Source organism: Balaenoptera musculus, chromosome 10, assembly GCF_009873245.2.
Source record: "Balaenoptera musculus isolate JJ_BM4_2016_0621 chromosome 10, mBalMus1.pri.v3, whole genome shotgun sequence".
Classification (NCBI taxonomy): domain Eukaryota; kingdom Metazoa; phylum Chordata; class Mammalia; order Artiodactyla; family Balaenopteridae; genus Balaenoptera; species Balaenoptera musculus.
In genome coordinates this window covers 79,710,790-79,726,529 of record NC_045794.1, presented here as the reverse complement: position 1 = coordinate 79,726,529, position 15,740 = coordinate 79,710,790, and the positions used below count along the sequence as shown (strand labels likewise).

General features: G+C 39.7%; 1 protein-coding gene across 1 annotated transcript in view; it reads left to right on the top strand.

Moving 5' to 3' along the window:
* Positions 1-15,740, top strand: part of CDK17 (cyclin dependent kinase 17) — a 172,904-nt gene that overhangs the window by 44,664 nt on the left and 112,500 nt on the right. Inside the window, exon 2 of the mRNA XM_036866001.1 lies at positions 15,457-15,696. The gene's annotated coding sequence lies outside the window, so the exon portion shown is untranslated. The remainder of the gene's footprint in view (positions 1-15,456; positions 15,697-15,740) is intronic.

Sequence of the window (15,740 nt, the reverse complement as noted above, 5' to 3'; positions counted from 1 at the left end):
TGGACACCAAACAATCAGCTCTGGTTGAGAAGCTGAGGCCAGCTCAATGACACACCACCTTGTATCATTCTCCTTTCTTTGATTCATTCCCTTTTTCTCTTAACTCTTACTTCTCTGGGATTACACCCCTTTCTAAAATGATCGATAGGTAAGCTCTTACTTCAGGCTCTATTTTCTAGGGAATCTGAACATCTGTCAAAAACCAAACCCTGGGCTTAGAGTTAGGGAAAAGACATAGTCTTCTATAGTTACAAATGCTCTTTTTTGTTTTGTTTTGTTTTCCTTAAAAGGTAATGCATTCATAGGGTTCAAATCCTCCCTCCCTCACACACGTGCTCCTGGTACATCATGCCTTCATACCCTGCTACCCTCCCAATCAGATATCTTGGAAATTGTTTCAATCAGTACATTAAAAACTTCCACAACATTTTTGGTTACACAGTATTCCAACATGTGGATGTACCATAATTTACTCAGTCTATTATTGATGAAACATTAGGTTGTTTCACTCTGATCCTATCACAAATAATAGAGAAGTAACATTATATGTAGTTGTTTTGCACACATACCTGCATATCTATAGGCTAAATTTCTGGAAATGATATTTGTAGGTCAGAGAGCACGTGCATCTGCATAAAAGCATCTGTTATTACATATCCTCAACAACACAGCGTGTTAATATTTTTGCTTTTTATCTATTTGGTTAGTGAAAAATGGTGTCTCAGCATATATTTAAATTGTACTTCTTTTATTATGAGTGAGGTAAATAATCTCAAATGTTCAAGAACCATTTGTTTTCCCTTTTCTGTGAACTGCTTGTTTTTGAAGAAGTCTTCACCAAGGGAAAAATCTTTGGAACCTCTATTTTTAAACCCCTGTGCACCATGACTCAAAGCAAATTAAATCGAGGACTTTAACATGACTCTCACTATCACTGCTTGAGATATTGCAGTTTATATCATCTCTAAGTTGCAGAGTCTCATCTCCACACTCAGTGAGTTCACAGTCTAGCAATATAGAAGACAGTGGGGAGATGGGAGTAAATCAGGCTGAAGAATATCCAGCTGTCCCAATGATAATGCCCAAAGAGCGGGACACACTTGGCTGATGAGGGGTGATGTTGGTACCCCAAAACTCAGTCTGATTGCTGGGTGTGCTGCAGCTGGCATCTCTAAGCAGTACCAGGGCTAAGAGGGGGATGGGGCGTCCTGGTTAGAACTGTCCAAGAGTGAAGCCAGACTCCAGCCAGCAGTGGGTAGGGCTGGGACGGGCAGGGACATTACAAGCATTAGAGTAAAGCTACTTACAAACTCTTATGGGGCTAGATAGAGAATAGGATGGAGGTGAGGTCTAGAAAGTTCTCACACTTTTGAACACAATAAAGTGGAACACCAGGCAGAGAGTCATGGCCCTTCTATGCAAAGGGAATATAATGAACAAAGGTCTGGAGGTCCAAGATCTTTTTTCTGTGAATGATGACTGATCAAGGGTGGCCAGATAATAGGGAGGGCACGTGTGTGTGTGTGTGTGTGTGTGTGTGTGTGTGTATGTTGTATATGCCTGTGAGGGGTATGAAAGATGAACAGAATGAGAAATGAGATCACCCTTTAACTAAAAGCTTTTCTTCCTTAGAGTTCTTCTCAACTGAGCTCAGATTTTCTGATATCAATATATTTTATTTGGCATAAGTGAAAAGCCCTAGCATAATTATGTTTTGGGATGAGGTACAGACAACCTATTTTAGGGAAAATAGAAGGAGAAGCTCAGTAGGTCAAAGAGAGTTGGCCCCTACTAGTCACAAGGTCCCTTCTTCCTCTCAGTTCAAAAATAAATCCCCGGGCATGAAGGCTAACGGGGATATTTGTAAGGACAGGGCAGCACAGTATCGGGGATGGAAGAAAGCAAAAACTTCTTTAAAAATGAGGAAATGTATACCTCTTTTATATTTATGGTTACTAGAATTGTTAGAATAAAACACAATAAAATGTAGGTGCAAAGAGGGGTCCGTGGAGTGAAAGTAGCTGTATTACAGAACTCTAATGATACCCACTTCCTAAACGCCCAATAGATTTTACTAAGGAATACTCCAGAGCTGTAACCATTTTAAAAAATCTGCTTGGCTTTAAAAAGAAAGAAATACATGATAATAGTTTTTTCAAAGAGACATTGCCAAGGTTTATCCATGCCAAAACGCTGAGCGAAATTTTAATGTGAAATGAACCACAGAAAAGAGATAATAATAAGAGAGAGGCTTACAAAAGCCCTGTCATCTGCAGACACATTGGCACCCTCTATTCTTCTTTCAGCTCCTCCTCAAACTGTTCTATAATCCTTGATGTTTACGTTATCCACCTCTTTAAAATCCAACAACTTGCAGACTCCAGGGATTAAAAACAAAAGAACTATATTTTCAAATCTTTGCACATAAGGTAAAAACAGTAACAGAGGTTCAGATGACCCGCCCCAGTATCCTAGAGCATCATTCAGCCTTGCCCAGGGGATCTAGGCAATGGCCAGTCCAGCCAGTTCTTCCTTTGTAATGACTACTGTCTACATCTTGCTTGCTTAAAGACACAGGACAATTCGGGCCAAGAACTTCCCATTGGAGTAGTAGGGGAGGTAGAGGATGGATGCTCTGAAGTTGGGGTTCCAAGAGCTAGTTGAGAAGTGAATAATGGGACAGGGTAGGATAGGCAGGCTGAGGTTCTGTACTCCTTAGTCCATGACAGACACCTTGAGGCACCTGACAAAATGCCTTTCCCCTTCTTGCCTGCTAACAAGCCTCAGTTTTGTTCAGGGAAAAATGCCCAGCACACAGGATAAGTGATGACTGGTTTCATCCAATCATGGTGAACCCATTCTCCTTTGCCAGTGATAGTTCTAGAAGGGGACATGTGACACCAGCTTGACCAGTGCAGTATAAGGAGAAGTTGGTTGAGGGCTTGTAGGAAAGGTTTTATTCCCTGATAAAATAAAGGAGAGGAGCAAACCCTTTCTGTCTCCCTTCCCTCACTTTCTAGAGTGGCTGCAAACATCTGACAATCACAAGGGGAGACAGTGCAACTCACTAAGGAGACAAGGTGGAATATGCCTTCTTGATAACATTGTTGAGTTATCAAACCCACTTTGAGACAGGCTTCTTGTTAAGTAAGCAACAAATATCCTTATAGTCTTAGGCCACGATTTGTTAAGTTGTCTGGTTTTTTTTGTTTTAATTTATTTTATTTATTTATTTTTGTCTGCGTTGGGTCTTCTTTGCTATGCGCGGGCTTTCTCTAGTTGTGGCGAGCAGGGGCTACTCTTGGTTACGGTGCACAGGCCTCTCATTGCGGTGGCTTCTCTCGTTGCAGAGCACAGGCTCTAGGCGCGTGGGCTTCAGTAGTTGTGGCACGCAGACTCAGTAGTTGTGGCGCACGGGCTTAGTTGCTCCGCGGCATGTGGGATCTTCCCGGACCAGGGCTCGAACCCGTGTCCCCTGCATTGGTAGGCGGATTCTTAACCACTGCGCCACCAGGGAAGCCCAAGTTGTCTGTTTCTTGTAGCTGAGGAAACATCCTATAAGTGGTAGAAACCAAATCAGTAACCAGGGAGGTATTGCTGGGGAGAAGTCCAAAGGGTAAAGATGAGCAGTAAGTGGGGAAGGGGGCCAGGAGCATGTCAGAATGCAGTGTGGAAAATAGTTGGGAAAAAGTCAGGACCGGGAGTGTGCCTGGGGAATTCCTGGAAGACTCCCTCTATGTGGTTCTGGCTGTATGAAACAAGGGTATGATTGACAGCTTAAAGAGTCAGTGCAGGGCTAGACTCTCTAAAGCCCACCCCTTCCTTTATTTTTCCAGAGAGCACACGTTAGCCCAGACCCTTGTTGTCTCCTTCTTGGATTCTTACACGTTTCCTGATCTGTCTCCTCTCTTTGGTCTCCCAATCCTCCAATTCATCATGGACATGGTAGCCCAGTTAATCACCAACCCTGTCACTTCCACATTCTGAAAGCTTCAATGGTGCCTCATTTTAAAAGTCCACCTTCCTTAGCCTTATGTATAAAGCTCTTCACCATCTTGCCACACACAGACATCTCTAACTAGATTGTAGTTCCCTAAGGAAAGTTCCAAGTCGTAACTTTTTGTCTCACATAGTTCTTAGAACATCTTTCATGCAGTAATTTTTAATAACTCTTTATTCATAGACATTATTTTTTACCTTATATCATACATTTTAGAAGAAACAGTATTAACTTGTGTCTTATCAGTAGATATGACAATATCTACTGATTATAGAAATAAGTCATGGTAAGCATGCAATAAATAGCTGTTAGTATTTTAAGTTCTGTCCAGATTAACATTTTTTTCACGCTAGTCAACTATTGTTTATATAGTCTTATGACTTTATGACGATAATAAACACCCTTAAAAATGGTCATCAGAAATGTTCCTTTGTGCTAGAGATTTTAGTAAATTAACAGATTTGGGTAACTATGATATTTTAAGTTTGAGTTTCTATTTGTTATTATTAATTTTTAGATAATCATTTTTAACTAGCGCCACCTCTATAATTTCACAACCAGATATTTTTGAATTGCAGAATCAGAACTTTATTTCCTCAGTAACGTATTTAGTTGCTCAAGCTTCCTTGCTCATAGCATTATCATTTCACATTTTGGTCATTGCAATAACCCCAGCTGGCATTTTCGTATCTTTTGCATGTTCTTGATTCCACAACTTTGCTCTTATCGTTCTTTCTAGAATGTTCTCTGGTCTTCCCTTCACTCCATCTTAAACATTCTTCAAAGCTAAATCCCAGTTTCACATGTCATGTGAGGCCTTTCCTGACCACCATAATCCACGGTGGTTTCTCTTTCTTTCGAGTTCCTATAGCACTCAGTATCTGCATCACTCATTATGCGTGCTTGACTTGCACTGTCTTCTTTTTAAACGTGCGTGTAACCCAAACGTTTCTAAGACCTCAGCCTTCCCCTTAGCATCAAATAGAATAAATCAACTGCACATAGCTTTGCTCTCTTGAGAACACTTGAATTTACTGAGTTTCACTTCTTGCTCCAAACCTCTATCCCAGATCAATTCTTGATCCTCTCTCACCATTTGCCTCCTGCATTTTCAGTCCTCTCTTAATACTCCGTCTCCCCAGGAAGAGACACAAGCTCTCCTCCTCCATTCCTTAAAGCATCACTAACCCAAGTTTGTTCCATGTAATGGACTTTTACTAAACATTTGGAAATAATAGAGAATAATTGAGCTTAGAACAGAAAGTGATTAAAAGTGCTATATAGTATTCAAAATAATTACCAATTATCTAGCATTTAATATGTGCCAGATACTATGCCAAGCATTTTCCATGCATTATTTCATTTAACAGTCACAGCATCCTTACACCCACTATCATATAGCTGGTAAATTAGGGAGACATTATTCACATCCAAGTCTTTTTGGCTCCGATGTCTGCCGTAATCATTACTGTTCCCAAAGTTCATGACCCTCAAAGAATTTCTTACCGTATGCAGTAAATTTTTTTGATCACCTATCCAATGTTCACTCTATTTTTCTTTCCTGCTTCTCATAGAACTTCGAGTTTTTTCAGGAATCCACCCTCTTCAAGCCCCACCCTGAGAGTTGCATCCTGATTCTTCTTAGAAATTTAGGTCGGCAGTGATTGGCTCCGGCATGGGTATGTGATGCATTCTGGCCAATAAGACATAAAAGGAAATCTTCTGGGATGCTTATAGGAGAAGTTCCCTCCTCCCAAGAGAGATACACAGAAAGAGGATTCTCTTCCTCTGAACACTGTCCTTTTTAAAGATGATACACAGAATGGCTGTGTCCATCTTATAACCATGAGGGATTTACCCTGAGGACAAAGACCACACAACAAAAGATGCAAAAAAGGAAAGGTGGTAAAAATCTGGTCTTTATTTTTGGTCCACCAAAATATTTAATCTTAAACATTCCTACCTCTGGACTTCTTGGAATAATAATGTTATTTATTATACCCATTTTGAATTCAGTTTTCTGTTGTTTATGATGAAAATATCCTAATGGACACTTTGGCTTCTCTTTCCTAAGACTCCAGCCTGCTGCTACTGTAAGGTTTCACTCTCCTAACATCTGTAGCCTTCTTTGAGTCCCAGGCTCCCCAAATCTACTCTCTCTAAATGTCAGAGAACAACTCCCCAAATTCTATTATTGCTTTACTATGGAGAACAGTTAGTTTCCCTCTTGTCTCAACTTCTCCCACCTAGCCTCCAGGGTCCTTTCCCCACCACTTCATTACCAAAAAACCCACTAAATGGGTTTCCCTAAATAATTCTTCCCCAGAGATTAGATGCTGAGGACCAGGAGTCTTATTACCTGAGTCTGAATCCCAGTTCCATTTCTTGTTAACTGTGTCAACTTTGACAAGTTGCTTTAGTTTTTCTGAGGCTCGCCTTCATCTATCAAAAGGGAATAATAATTGTAGGGTTGTTGTGAAGATCAAATGACATCATCCACACAACGCCTTTAGAATAGTGCCTGGCACGTGTAAGCATTCAAGATAAAATGCTGATTGGAAGTAAAGGAAACTAGGTAAGGTAGGCCAAAAAAGAACGTTCCAATCTGTGCATTAGCTCATAGAAAAGAAAAAGACCAGACCCAGAAAAGACAACCCCAAGATTGTCTTTGTCAGACAAAGACAACCTTGGGGATCCAGATGGCAAGCAGGAAGTTATCTTTTTCAGTCTTTTCATTCCTCCGCTCAAGATTCAAATTCCTGAGAACAAGCATTTGATTGGCCTAGCTTGGGTCATGCCCACCACTTGGTTTGGCTGAAAAAGTCCCTTGCTTAATAGTGTCACCAGACTGTCTCCAGTAGTATCCCAAAGCAAACTTAGAGTGCTGTCACCAAAGGAAGGAGTAAATTTAAAAACAACCGAACTGAATTGTTACTCTATATTTGTTATACTATGTTTATAGGACAAGGATTATATCTTATCCACTGCATTGTCTAAAATCCTAATTCAACCAATGATCAAGATTTGTTGGCTGTTCTTATTTAACTTGACTGGTAACATTGATCATTTGTATTTTTTTTTAAGTCTTTTTTGAATTTCCTACAATATTGCTTCTGTTTTAGGTTGTGGGATCTTAGCTCCCCGACCAGGGATTGAACCCGACCAGGGGTCGAACCGCACCGCCTGCATTGGAAGGCAAAGTCTTAACCACTGGACCACCAGGGAAGTCCCCGATCACTTGTATTTTTAAGGCTTGATCCAAAAGAAAACATGTTTCTTTTTTTGAGGTTTTTTAAGCTCAGGAAGCCTGTCAATGATAACTATAAAGGAATATTGCAAGGCTGTTTTTGAAGGGTGGAGGAGGCAGAGTAAACTTGAGGTTGTTAACCAAAAAATATCAATATTAAAGAAAAACAGTGGAGGAAGCATAGAAAATTGAGGACACTATTGTCAGCCTGTCTTCTTCATTCTTTTCTGAATTTTGCATAGATTTCCACCCTAGAGGATGAAGTAAAAAGGGATAGGAGGAATTGGTAGGGAAACCTTTTCCAGTGGTCTAATTGGGTCTTTTTGTTTAACCTTCAGAGGGAGTGTTCTTTTGACCTAAGCATGATCAAAAAGGAGATTGCATGTTGCATCTCTAGGCAAAAACCTTAGATAATGCATTAACTTCACTGTTTGTCCCTCCTTTTGTCCCACAGTTTCAACCACCAGTTTGTGTCCATTTTTCCTTACAAACAGATTTTTCCTTCAAATGTATTTCTATCATCAAAGACAGCCTGGATACCAGTCACCCTGTGGCAGAGCTCCCAATAGTTTATTCTTGCTCCATTCTTTTCTGTGAAATCATAGTAGGAGTCAACTTCCTCAAGCATTATTTGGCCTCATGCCTTTATAGTCATACTTAAACTCCTGCTCCAGATGTGAGAGCAATTTGGCTGAGACATCTGTTGCCCCTTTGTTCATCAGCGATGAAGCTACTGATCTGATTGGGGAGGCAGACGCCCCCTTCCTCACTGTTCCCTGTGCACCCCTCCCCCGAGGCTGCACATGTGGAAACCCTGGCAGCTAAACAGGAAGAGAAGGCATGGTCTTGGGTGAGTTTGTTTTAGAAAAGAGTAGAGAGAAAGGGGAGAGGGGGCCCTGGGACCAAGTTTTAGGGAACTTAAACATTAAATGGTTGAATGGCAGAGAATGAGCCTGAAAAGAAGCAGAGAAATAGACGTCAGGGAGATAAGAGTAAAACCAGGAAAAATGTTTGTGGAAGTTAAGGGACGACAGGGCCTCATAAAGTAAAGAGAGGTCATAAGCAAAATGTAGGGTATACATGTACAATGAAATATTATTCAGCCTTAAAAAGGAAGGTAATTTGAACACATACTACAGTATGGATGAAACCTGAGGACAATATGTTAAATGAAAGAAGCCAGTCACAAAAGGACAAATACTGTAGGATTCCACTCTTATGAAGGATCTAGAGCAGTCAAACTCAGAGACAGAAAGTAGAACGGTGGTTGCCAGGGGCCGCGAGGAGGAGGAATGGGGAGTTACGGTCTAATAGGTGTAGAGTTCTCCTTTTACAAGATAAAAAGAGTGCTGCAGATGGACAGTGATGGTGGTAGCACAACACTATAAATGTCCTTAATGCTGCTGAGCTGTATACTGAAATGTGACAAGATGGTAAATTTTATGTTATATATATTTTTCCTCAATTTTTTAAAAAGGGAAAGGTGGTCAGCAGAGTTAGATGTTGCTGAAAGGTCAGGTGGAGGGAGAACTGAAGTATCCCCTGTGTTTAGCGTTGCGGAAACTGACTGTAAGAGTGTAAGAGAGATCCTGCCAACAGTCTGGATGACTCTAATAGCCACATGTTAACCTTCAGGAGTATTTTCTGGCTCATGACTGACTTTCTGTAAAAGCGAGTCTTAACAGACTCAGCCCTCTCTGGTTCCGCGGCTCACCTCTTCCTCCTTTTCCTGTCCTCACTGGGTGCATCTCTCTCTCTCTCTCTCTTATTTTCTGGCCGCGCTGCGTGGCTTGCAGGATCTTAGTTCCCCCACCAGGGATTGAACCCAGGCGACAGTAATGAAAGTGCAGAGTCCTAACCATTGGGCCGCCAGGGAACTCCCACTGGGTACATTTTCTTCTCCCTGGCATGCTCTCGGGCTCCCAAACATACTTCACCATTTTGGGGCATAAAGCTTAACAGGACTTAAGTGTCGTGTTTCCCAAGTAGACTTTTTATACCTCCTCTCTGCCAACCTCCATCTCTCCCCTGCTTCCAAACAGTGCTAAGCAAGCACTTCCTTCCTACAAAGCCAACCCCTGGATTAACTCCATTTGACTTCAAAAATTCTTACCATTGCCTTCATCTCCATTATCCACTTAATAATTTTTTTGAATAAAGAATGGTAAAATGCCATTTGTCATTTCTTTAACAATTCTTTATTAATTTAATATTCCATAAGCATTGCTAGAGCCTCTACTTCGTATCAGGTAGTATGTAGTTGCTGGAGATACAGTCTCTGCCCTCAAACAGCTCATGGTCCAGTGGGGGAGAAATGATCTCCTCCTGTGCCTCATACAGAGCTTTCGTCTTGAGGTTAAATGTTTAAATGTAAACAGCCAAGGGAAAAAAATACATCTTTATAGAAAAATTTAGACTCTTTTGAGAGATAATAGAGTATTACAATTTCAGTAAGAACTCCTCATTGATGATAAATTAAGTATACTATACAATCACCATGCTGGCCTTGTTATATGCCTACAGCATAACTCCTACAACAGAACTTTCTCAGCTCCCCTATACATACTCTATGTTCCAGTAAAACTGAATTACTTCATTTTCCCATTTCTAAAATGCAACTGATGATTATAAGACATACTATCAATTAAATAACATTTTAGAGAGAAAAGGATATAACCATAATACATTCAGATAGTGATTATAAGACACATACCAATTTGGAAATGTTAAAAAGGAAGGGGGAAGCAGGAGGATGAAGTGTGCATCTTAAGTTCAAAGATATACAGTGTTTGTTACTCTCAGAAAATGCTTTGTGTTTCTTGAGCTCCCAACATTTGCTTACGCATTTCCTTCTGTTTGGAACATCCCTCTTCTCCCTACCCTTCCTTACAACCTATCCAGTTTCTAAGGATCCCTTCCTTCCTCTCATGAACCCTGTCCTGATCCTACCAACCAGATGTGATCTTTTGTTTGTTCGTAGGTTCGTTCAACAAATATATACTGACTGCCTGCTAAGTGCCAGACACTGTTCTAGGCATCAAGGATTAAATGGCAGACAAGACAGGCAGACATAGTCCTGCCTTCATGGAGCACATATGCTACATGAGGAGACAGATAAAAATGAAGTAAATTAACAAATGAATGAAATGACTGTAAACTGTAAAGAATGCTATGAAGAAAAACAACAACGATGACAGACAAGGAGCTGAGACAGAGAATTATAGGGGGGAGTCTCCTCTATGATGGGTGGTCAGGGAAGGCGTCTACAAAGAGGTGAAAACATAAGCTGAGACCTGAAGGGAGAGGAGGAATTATATATGCCAAGGGGAGAGAAGATCCTTCCAGACACAGGGAATAAATAGCATGTGCAAAAGCCGTGAGGTAGGGCTGAGTTTGATGTATTTGAGGAACAGACCTTCCCTTCCTTTGAACCTCTGTAGCATTTTATATCTTCCTTTGGGGTTTATACTAGTTTCCTTTAATCATAGTCCTTGTTATCATTTTATGATTCTCCTTTTTATGCCTTACAATTCGTAAATTCTTGAGGGCAAGAATTGAGTCTAATTTATCTATGTTTTTCCTTACAGTGCCTAGGACAGTATCTTGCACAAACTAGATACTCAGTAACTATGTTTTGAGTCCCATAAGACTACAAGTTGGGGCTATATTTACTTATCCCATAGACTAAGTTTCATATTACTTAGTCTTTTACTGAGCTACATTTTAATCGAATACTTTGGGTTTTTACCAGAGTTCGTTATAACAGCCATATTAAATTCATTACAGCATTTGCTGTTTGTTAAATGGTATTAAAAACATTATTTAATGTACCCTCTAGGAGTTCCTTTTGGAATTCAGTGTTAGCAAAAATTTTACTTCTGAACTAATTTGCATCTTCCTTTCTGAACCCCAAATTTATATAATGGATTATATTTTACCTTACTATTGTGGGAGCTAGAAAGCTAAAAATCAATCTGACTATTTAATTTGAACAATTAAAGCAACATGTTTATCCATATGATTGTAATATTTGTGTTTTTCTTTTTCCCAGATTCTGACTTTTCTCCTGATGATGATTAATATCACAGTTTGCCAGCCTCTGTGCCAAGTGCTTTACATGCATTGTCTCATTTAATCTTTACAACAATGCTGAGTTTTATGGATTAAAAAAGCTAAGACTTAGAATAATGTCAAACAGTTAGGAAGTATTGGAGCTTGGACGGAACCCAGGCAGGCTGACTTCCCCACTATGAGATATTTTAGTATCTTATCATGCGAGGTGTTATAAATCTCTTAAAATAATTTCAGGAAAGAGAAGGGGAAAAATATATACATATTCTTACATGTACATATGTATGTTTACATAAAGTTATATGAATTGAGTTAAAAAATAAATTACAGCAGATGCTGATGACCTGTCTTTGGTGGTCATAATGAAATATATACCAAGAGTCCACGAACCCTTTCATTATTTGATATAGATGAGTAGGACCTAAATGACAGAGTATTGTTTTCTGCAGTTTTAGTAGACAATTTAAGATGTAAGAAATTTTATTTTTAAATTTCTTCAGAATATGAGTATGGGTAAAGAATCCCTCAAACTATCAAGTTCAAAATGTGGCCCACCGCACTGCAGTAAATTTCAAAGAGAGAAAGTTCAGCTGCACTGCAGTAAAATTCCTTAGATAATGTTTGCCGTGTTTTAATATAAGATTGGTTCCTAATAGGGAATGGGATCATGTGTTCCCTGCTCTTTCAGACACTCAGGTTGAACTCATCAGGAGAATTTTATATTGTTTTTAGATAACTTCATTCTCTGTCAGCCAGGATTGCTTCTGCATTTTTATAGAAATAATTTATAGAGGGAAGCGAATTATTGGAGTTTATTCCCAAGGCAAAGGCTGTCTTTTAGGGTGGTATTCAAGGCTATCTTTTTTTCACTCATAACAAGAGTTTACACCGGCACTGGTAAGAAAACAGCGCTATTAATATATTAAGAACTGAAGAAATTGCCAGCAAAATTTATTTCCCTTCACCAAGCTACAGAGGCGAGAAAGCTCAGCAGGAGAACCTGTTTCAGGAACAAACAAAGCCACAGAAGGAAATCCTCCTAGGGCATTCGGACTCATTTAGTGAGAGCAATAGCTTTTCTTTTGCAGGAAGAACAGGTGTTTCCCCAGAAAAAAGACCTGCAGAGTCACCTTGCAGAGCTAATGACTGGAAAATGGCAAAAACTGGATTACTGAAGAAAATTCAGGAGGAAGGTAGACTATTTGCACTTCTACAGCATAGTGTGTTTTGCTTATCTGTCACTAAGATTACCTGATAATATGACTGGGGGCTTGGGGAGGGGCAAAGGATTGTTTGTAACTGAGAAGAAAATGTAGCTCTTCTCTGTTTCATTTCGGAAGGAATTAATAGAAAAAGCAGAAATTAGCTGTAGCGTGTTATCAAAGCAGTCAGAATTCAGATGAACAAATTTTAGTATGGCCAAGGGCAGAGGGAAAAAATATGCTTTGTAAAGATAAGAAAATGATGGCATAAAATGGTTGCAAAAAGAATCAAGAGGCAGCAGAGACTGGGGGATGTGCTGGAGTCAGCACCAGTAAGGGCTGCTCAATTCAGGCACGTGCTTGTTGAAACAAAGGTTTGTCATGCAAGAATTGCAAGATGGTTCTGCCCATTGTCAAACTCTGCGCTGTTAATGGGATGGGGGTGGGAGGAGTTAACCGATCAAATTTATCTAAATATTTCTCCTGCAGCACAATTTCAACAAGTTGCTGGGTATTAGAATCTGCCAACTTGACTTGGTGAGTCTTTCAAAACCTTTTGCAGTATTTTATCAGCCAACTGACATTTACTGGGGTGCCCCCGACTGCCAGACACTGTGCAGGGCTGGGAGGATACAGGGATTAATAAAAGGAGGAATTCAGAGAAGGAGACGGTGTGATCAGGTCTTAGAAAAATTGTCTTGTACTGCTCAACCCCCCAGGATCTTGTTTGACATGAAAGAAATTCATTAGATTATAATGGAAATTTTTAAGGACCTGGATTGTGAATTGGGACTCCATTCCTGTTACATACGATTGTGGAGGCTAAGTCACAAATCAGAAGACTCTTTGGGAGTAATGACTTAAGAGCAAAGGGAGCTGGATTTGTTTGTAATATGGTACCTTCTCCAAAGATACTTTTATTCATTTCTCTTTAAATTAATCTCTCCTCCCATGAATAGCCCATATTTACCCTTCAGCTAAGAATTCTGCTTATACTATTTTCTCACCTGCATCTCTGATCCCTTCATCTTTGTGTAGTAATTAAGAGCACAGGCTTTGGAGTTAAGGAGACCCAATTTCGAATCTTGGCTCAGCCACTAGCTGTGTGACATTGGGCAAGTTGGTTATCCTTTCTGAGTTCCAGATTCCTCATCTGTAAAATGAGAACTATAATAGTACCTGTCTCACAGAATTATTATGAAAATCAAATGAGATAATATATGTTAAACAGCTAGCACAATTAGTTGCAGCTAGTATAACTATTATATTCTGAAAGTTTCTGCTCTCATATCCAAGTGGCATATGATCTTTTTGACTTCTGCAAGTCTCATTTTTTCTGATCTTCTGTTTCATTTTAATATGTAATTCATATTTTAAAAATAATATAATAGCATTATGTAAATTTTGGAAAGTAGAAGGAAAGAAGCAATAACTCTTAATTTTGCCCTCCTAACCCAATCATTAAAGATTAAAATTATTCCTGATATTATATAAATATATATTTTTAAAAATAAATTTATTTATTTATTTATTTTATTTTTGGCTGTGTTGGGTCTTCATTGCTGCATGCAGGCTTTCTCTAGTGGCGAGCAGGGGCTACTCTTCATTGCGGTGCGAGGGCTTCTCACTGCGGTGGCTTCTCTTGTTGCAGAGCATGGGCTCTAGGAGCACAGGTTTCAGTAGTTGTGGCACACGGGTTCAGTAGTTGTGGCTCGTGGGCTCTAGAGCACAGGCTCAGTAGTTGTGGTGCATGGGCTTAGTTTCTCTGCAGCATGTGGGATCTTCCCGGACCAGGGCTTGAACCCGTGTCCCCTGCATTGGCAGGCAGATTCTTAACCACTGTGCTACCAGGGAAGTCCCCCTGATATTATATTTATGATTAGCTGAAATTGAAAGAAAAAAGTGCTTCTCCAAAGTTGCCACTGTGGGAGAAGAGATTGGAAACAGACATGGCATCCTTTGGTTTGATATGCATTGCTCTATTGTTATAGGATGTGAAAGCCAGGTTACTTGTTGTGCACTATGATTCTCACTCATGGCAGCTAGCAGGTAAAGAGCTGAAGAAACACCTCTATATCTCTCTACCCTGAAAATACATGAGACAATGGGGTGGTTTTGTTGTTATTTGTTTTTGTTTTATTTTGAGAAGACTGAACTTGGAAAGGCTGGAATTTTCCAAAAGCCTGCATTTACCCCAACACTTCCTGTCTGAAGGATTTTAATTGCATTGCTAGGCAAAAGAAGCCAATCACAAACCTTGTGCTTTTAAATGGTCAAGTTAAATTATGGCTTGGAATAAGAGAATAATATGGAACCAGTGCTTTTGCCAAATGACATACTCTGCCCTGGATTTACTGACATTTCATCTGCTATTTTGGAGAAATTTGCAATTTTGCCATTCTCTTCAGCAAAAAAGTACCAGTAGTTTTCTAATGTCCATCTGTCAAATATGTGTTCAAAAAATTTTAAAGAACTTTATTTTATGACCCCATATGGAAACCTCAAAGGCTCAGAATTACTTGAAATGGTAAAGAGTTACTTCTTCAAGTAAAAACTCCTATTGCAAACAGAATTTTGGAACTATGGTGCCCATGCAGTGTTTGGCAACACATGTGGTTCTTCTGCTTTGATAAAGAAAGAAGCTCAACACATCACCATGAGTCACAGCTTTCTATATCACCTTGCATAGGCACCAAAGCCCTTGCCAGTAGTCCTGAAGAAGTTGTGCCTATTGCTACACAAGTCATCAATTTCTCCAGACCCAGGGATTTGACTCATTGGGATTTAAAGGAACTTTTGTCAAGAAATGGAAGCAGAATATGAAGTTATTCTTTGAAATTCTCTCCTAAAATAAATCCACAGGGGAAATGTCATTTGTGGCTTTGATTTATTTGATCAAGCAAATGAGGTAAGGCTTTTTTTTTTTTTTTTTTCAGCATAAGGTCCTGAGGACACCATTTTGGAAGGTAACCAAAACATACACACACCAAAAAAACCCACAGGCCCTTTTGGCCAAGTTGCCACTGTGGGAGAAGAGATTGGAAACAGACAAATATGAACTTTTTCCCTTACTGGAGGAGAGTCTTCTGGCCCTGCTTGAGAGTGATGAAACTTGTCAATTTCTCACAAGGCAGAAATCTACAGACACCTGGAAACACTGCAAAACTTCTCCAAAGGTTAGTTATACTCATTTGACTTTAAAATTGAAATGTGGATTTTA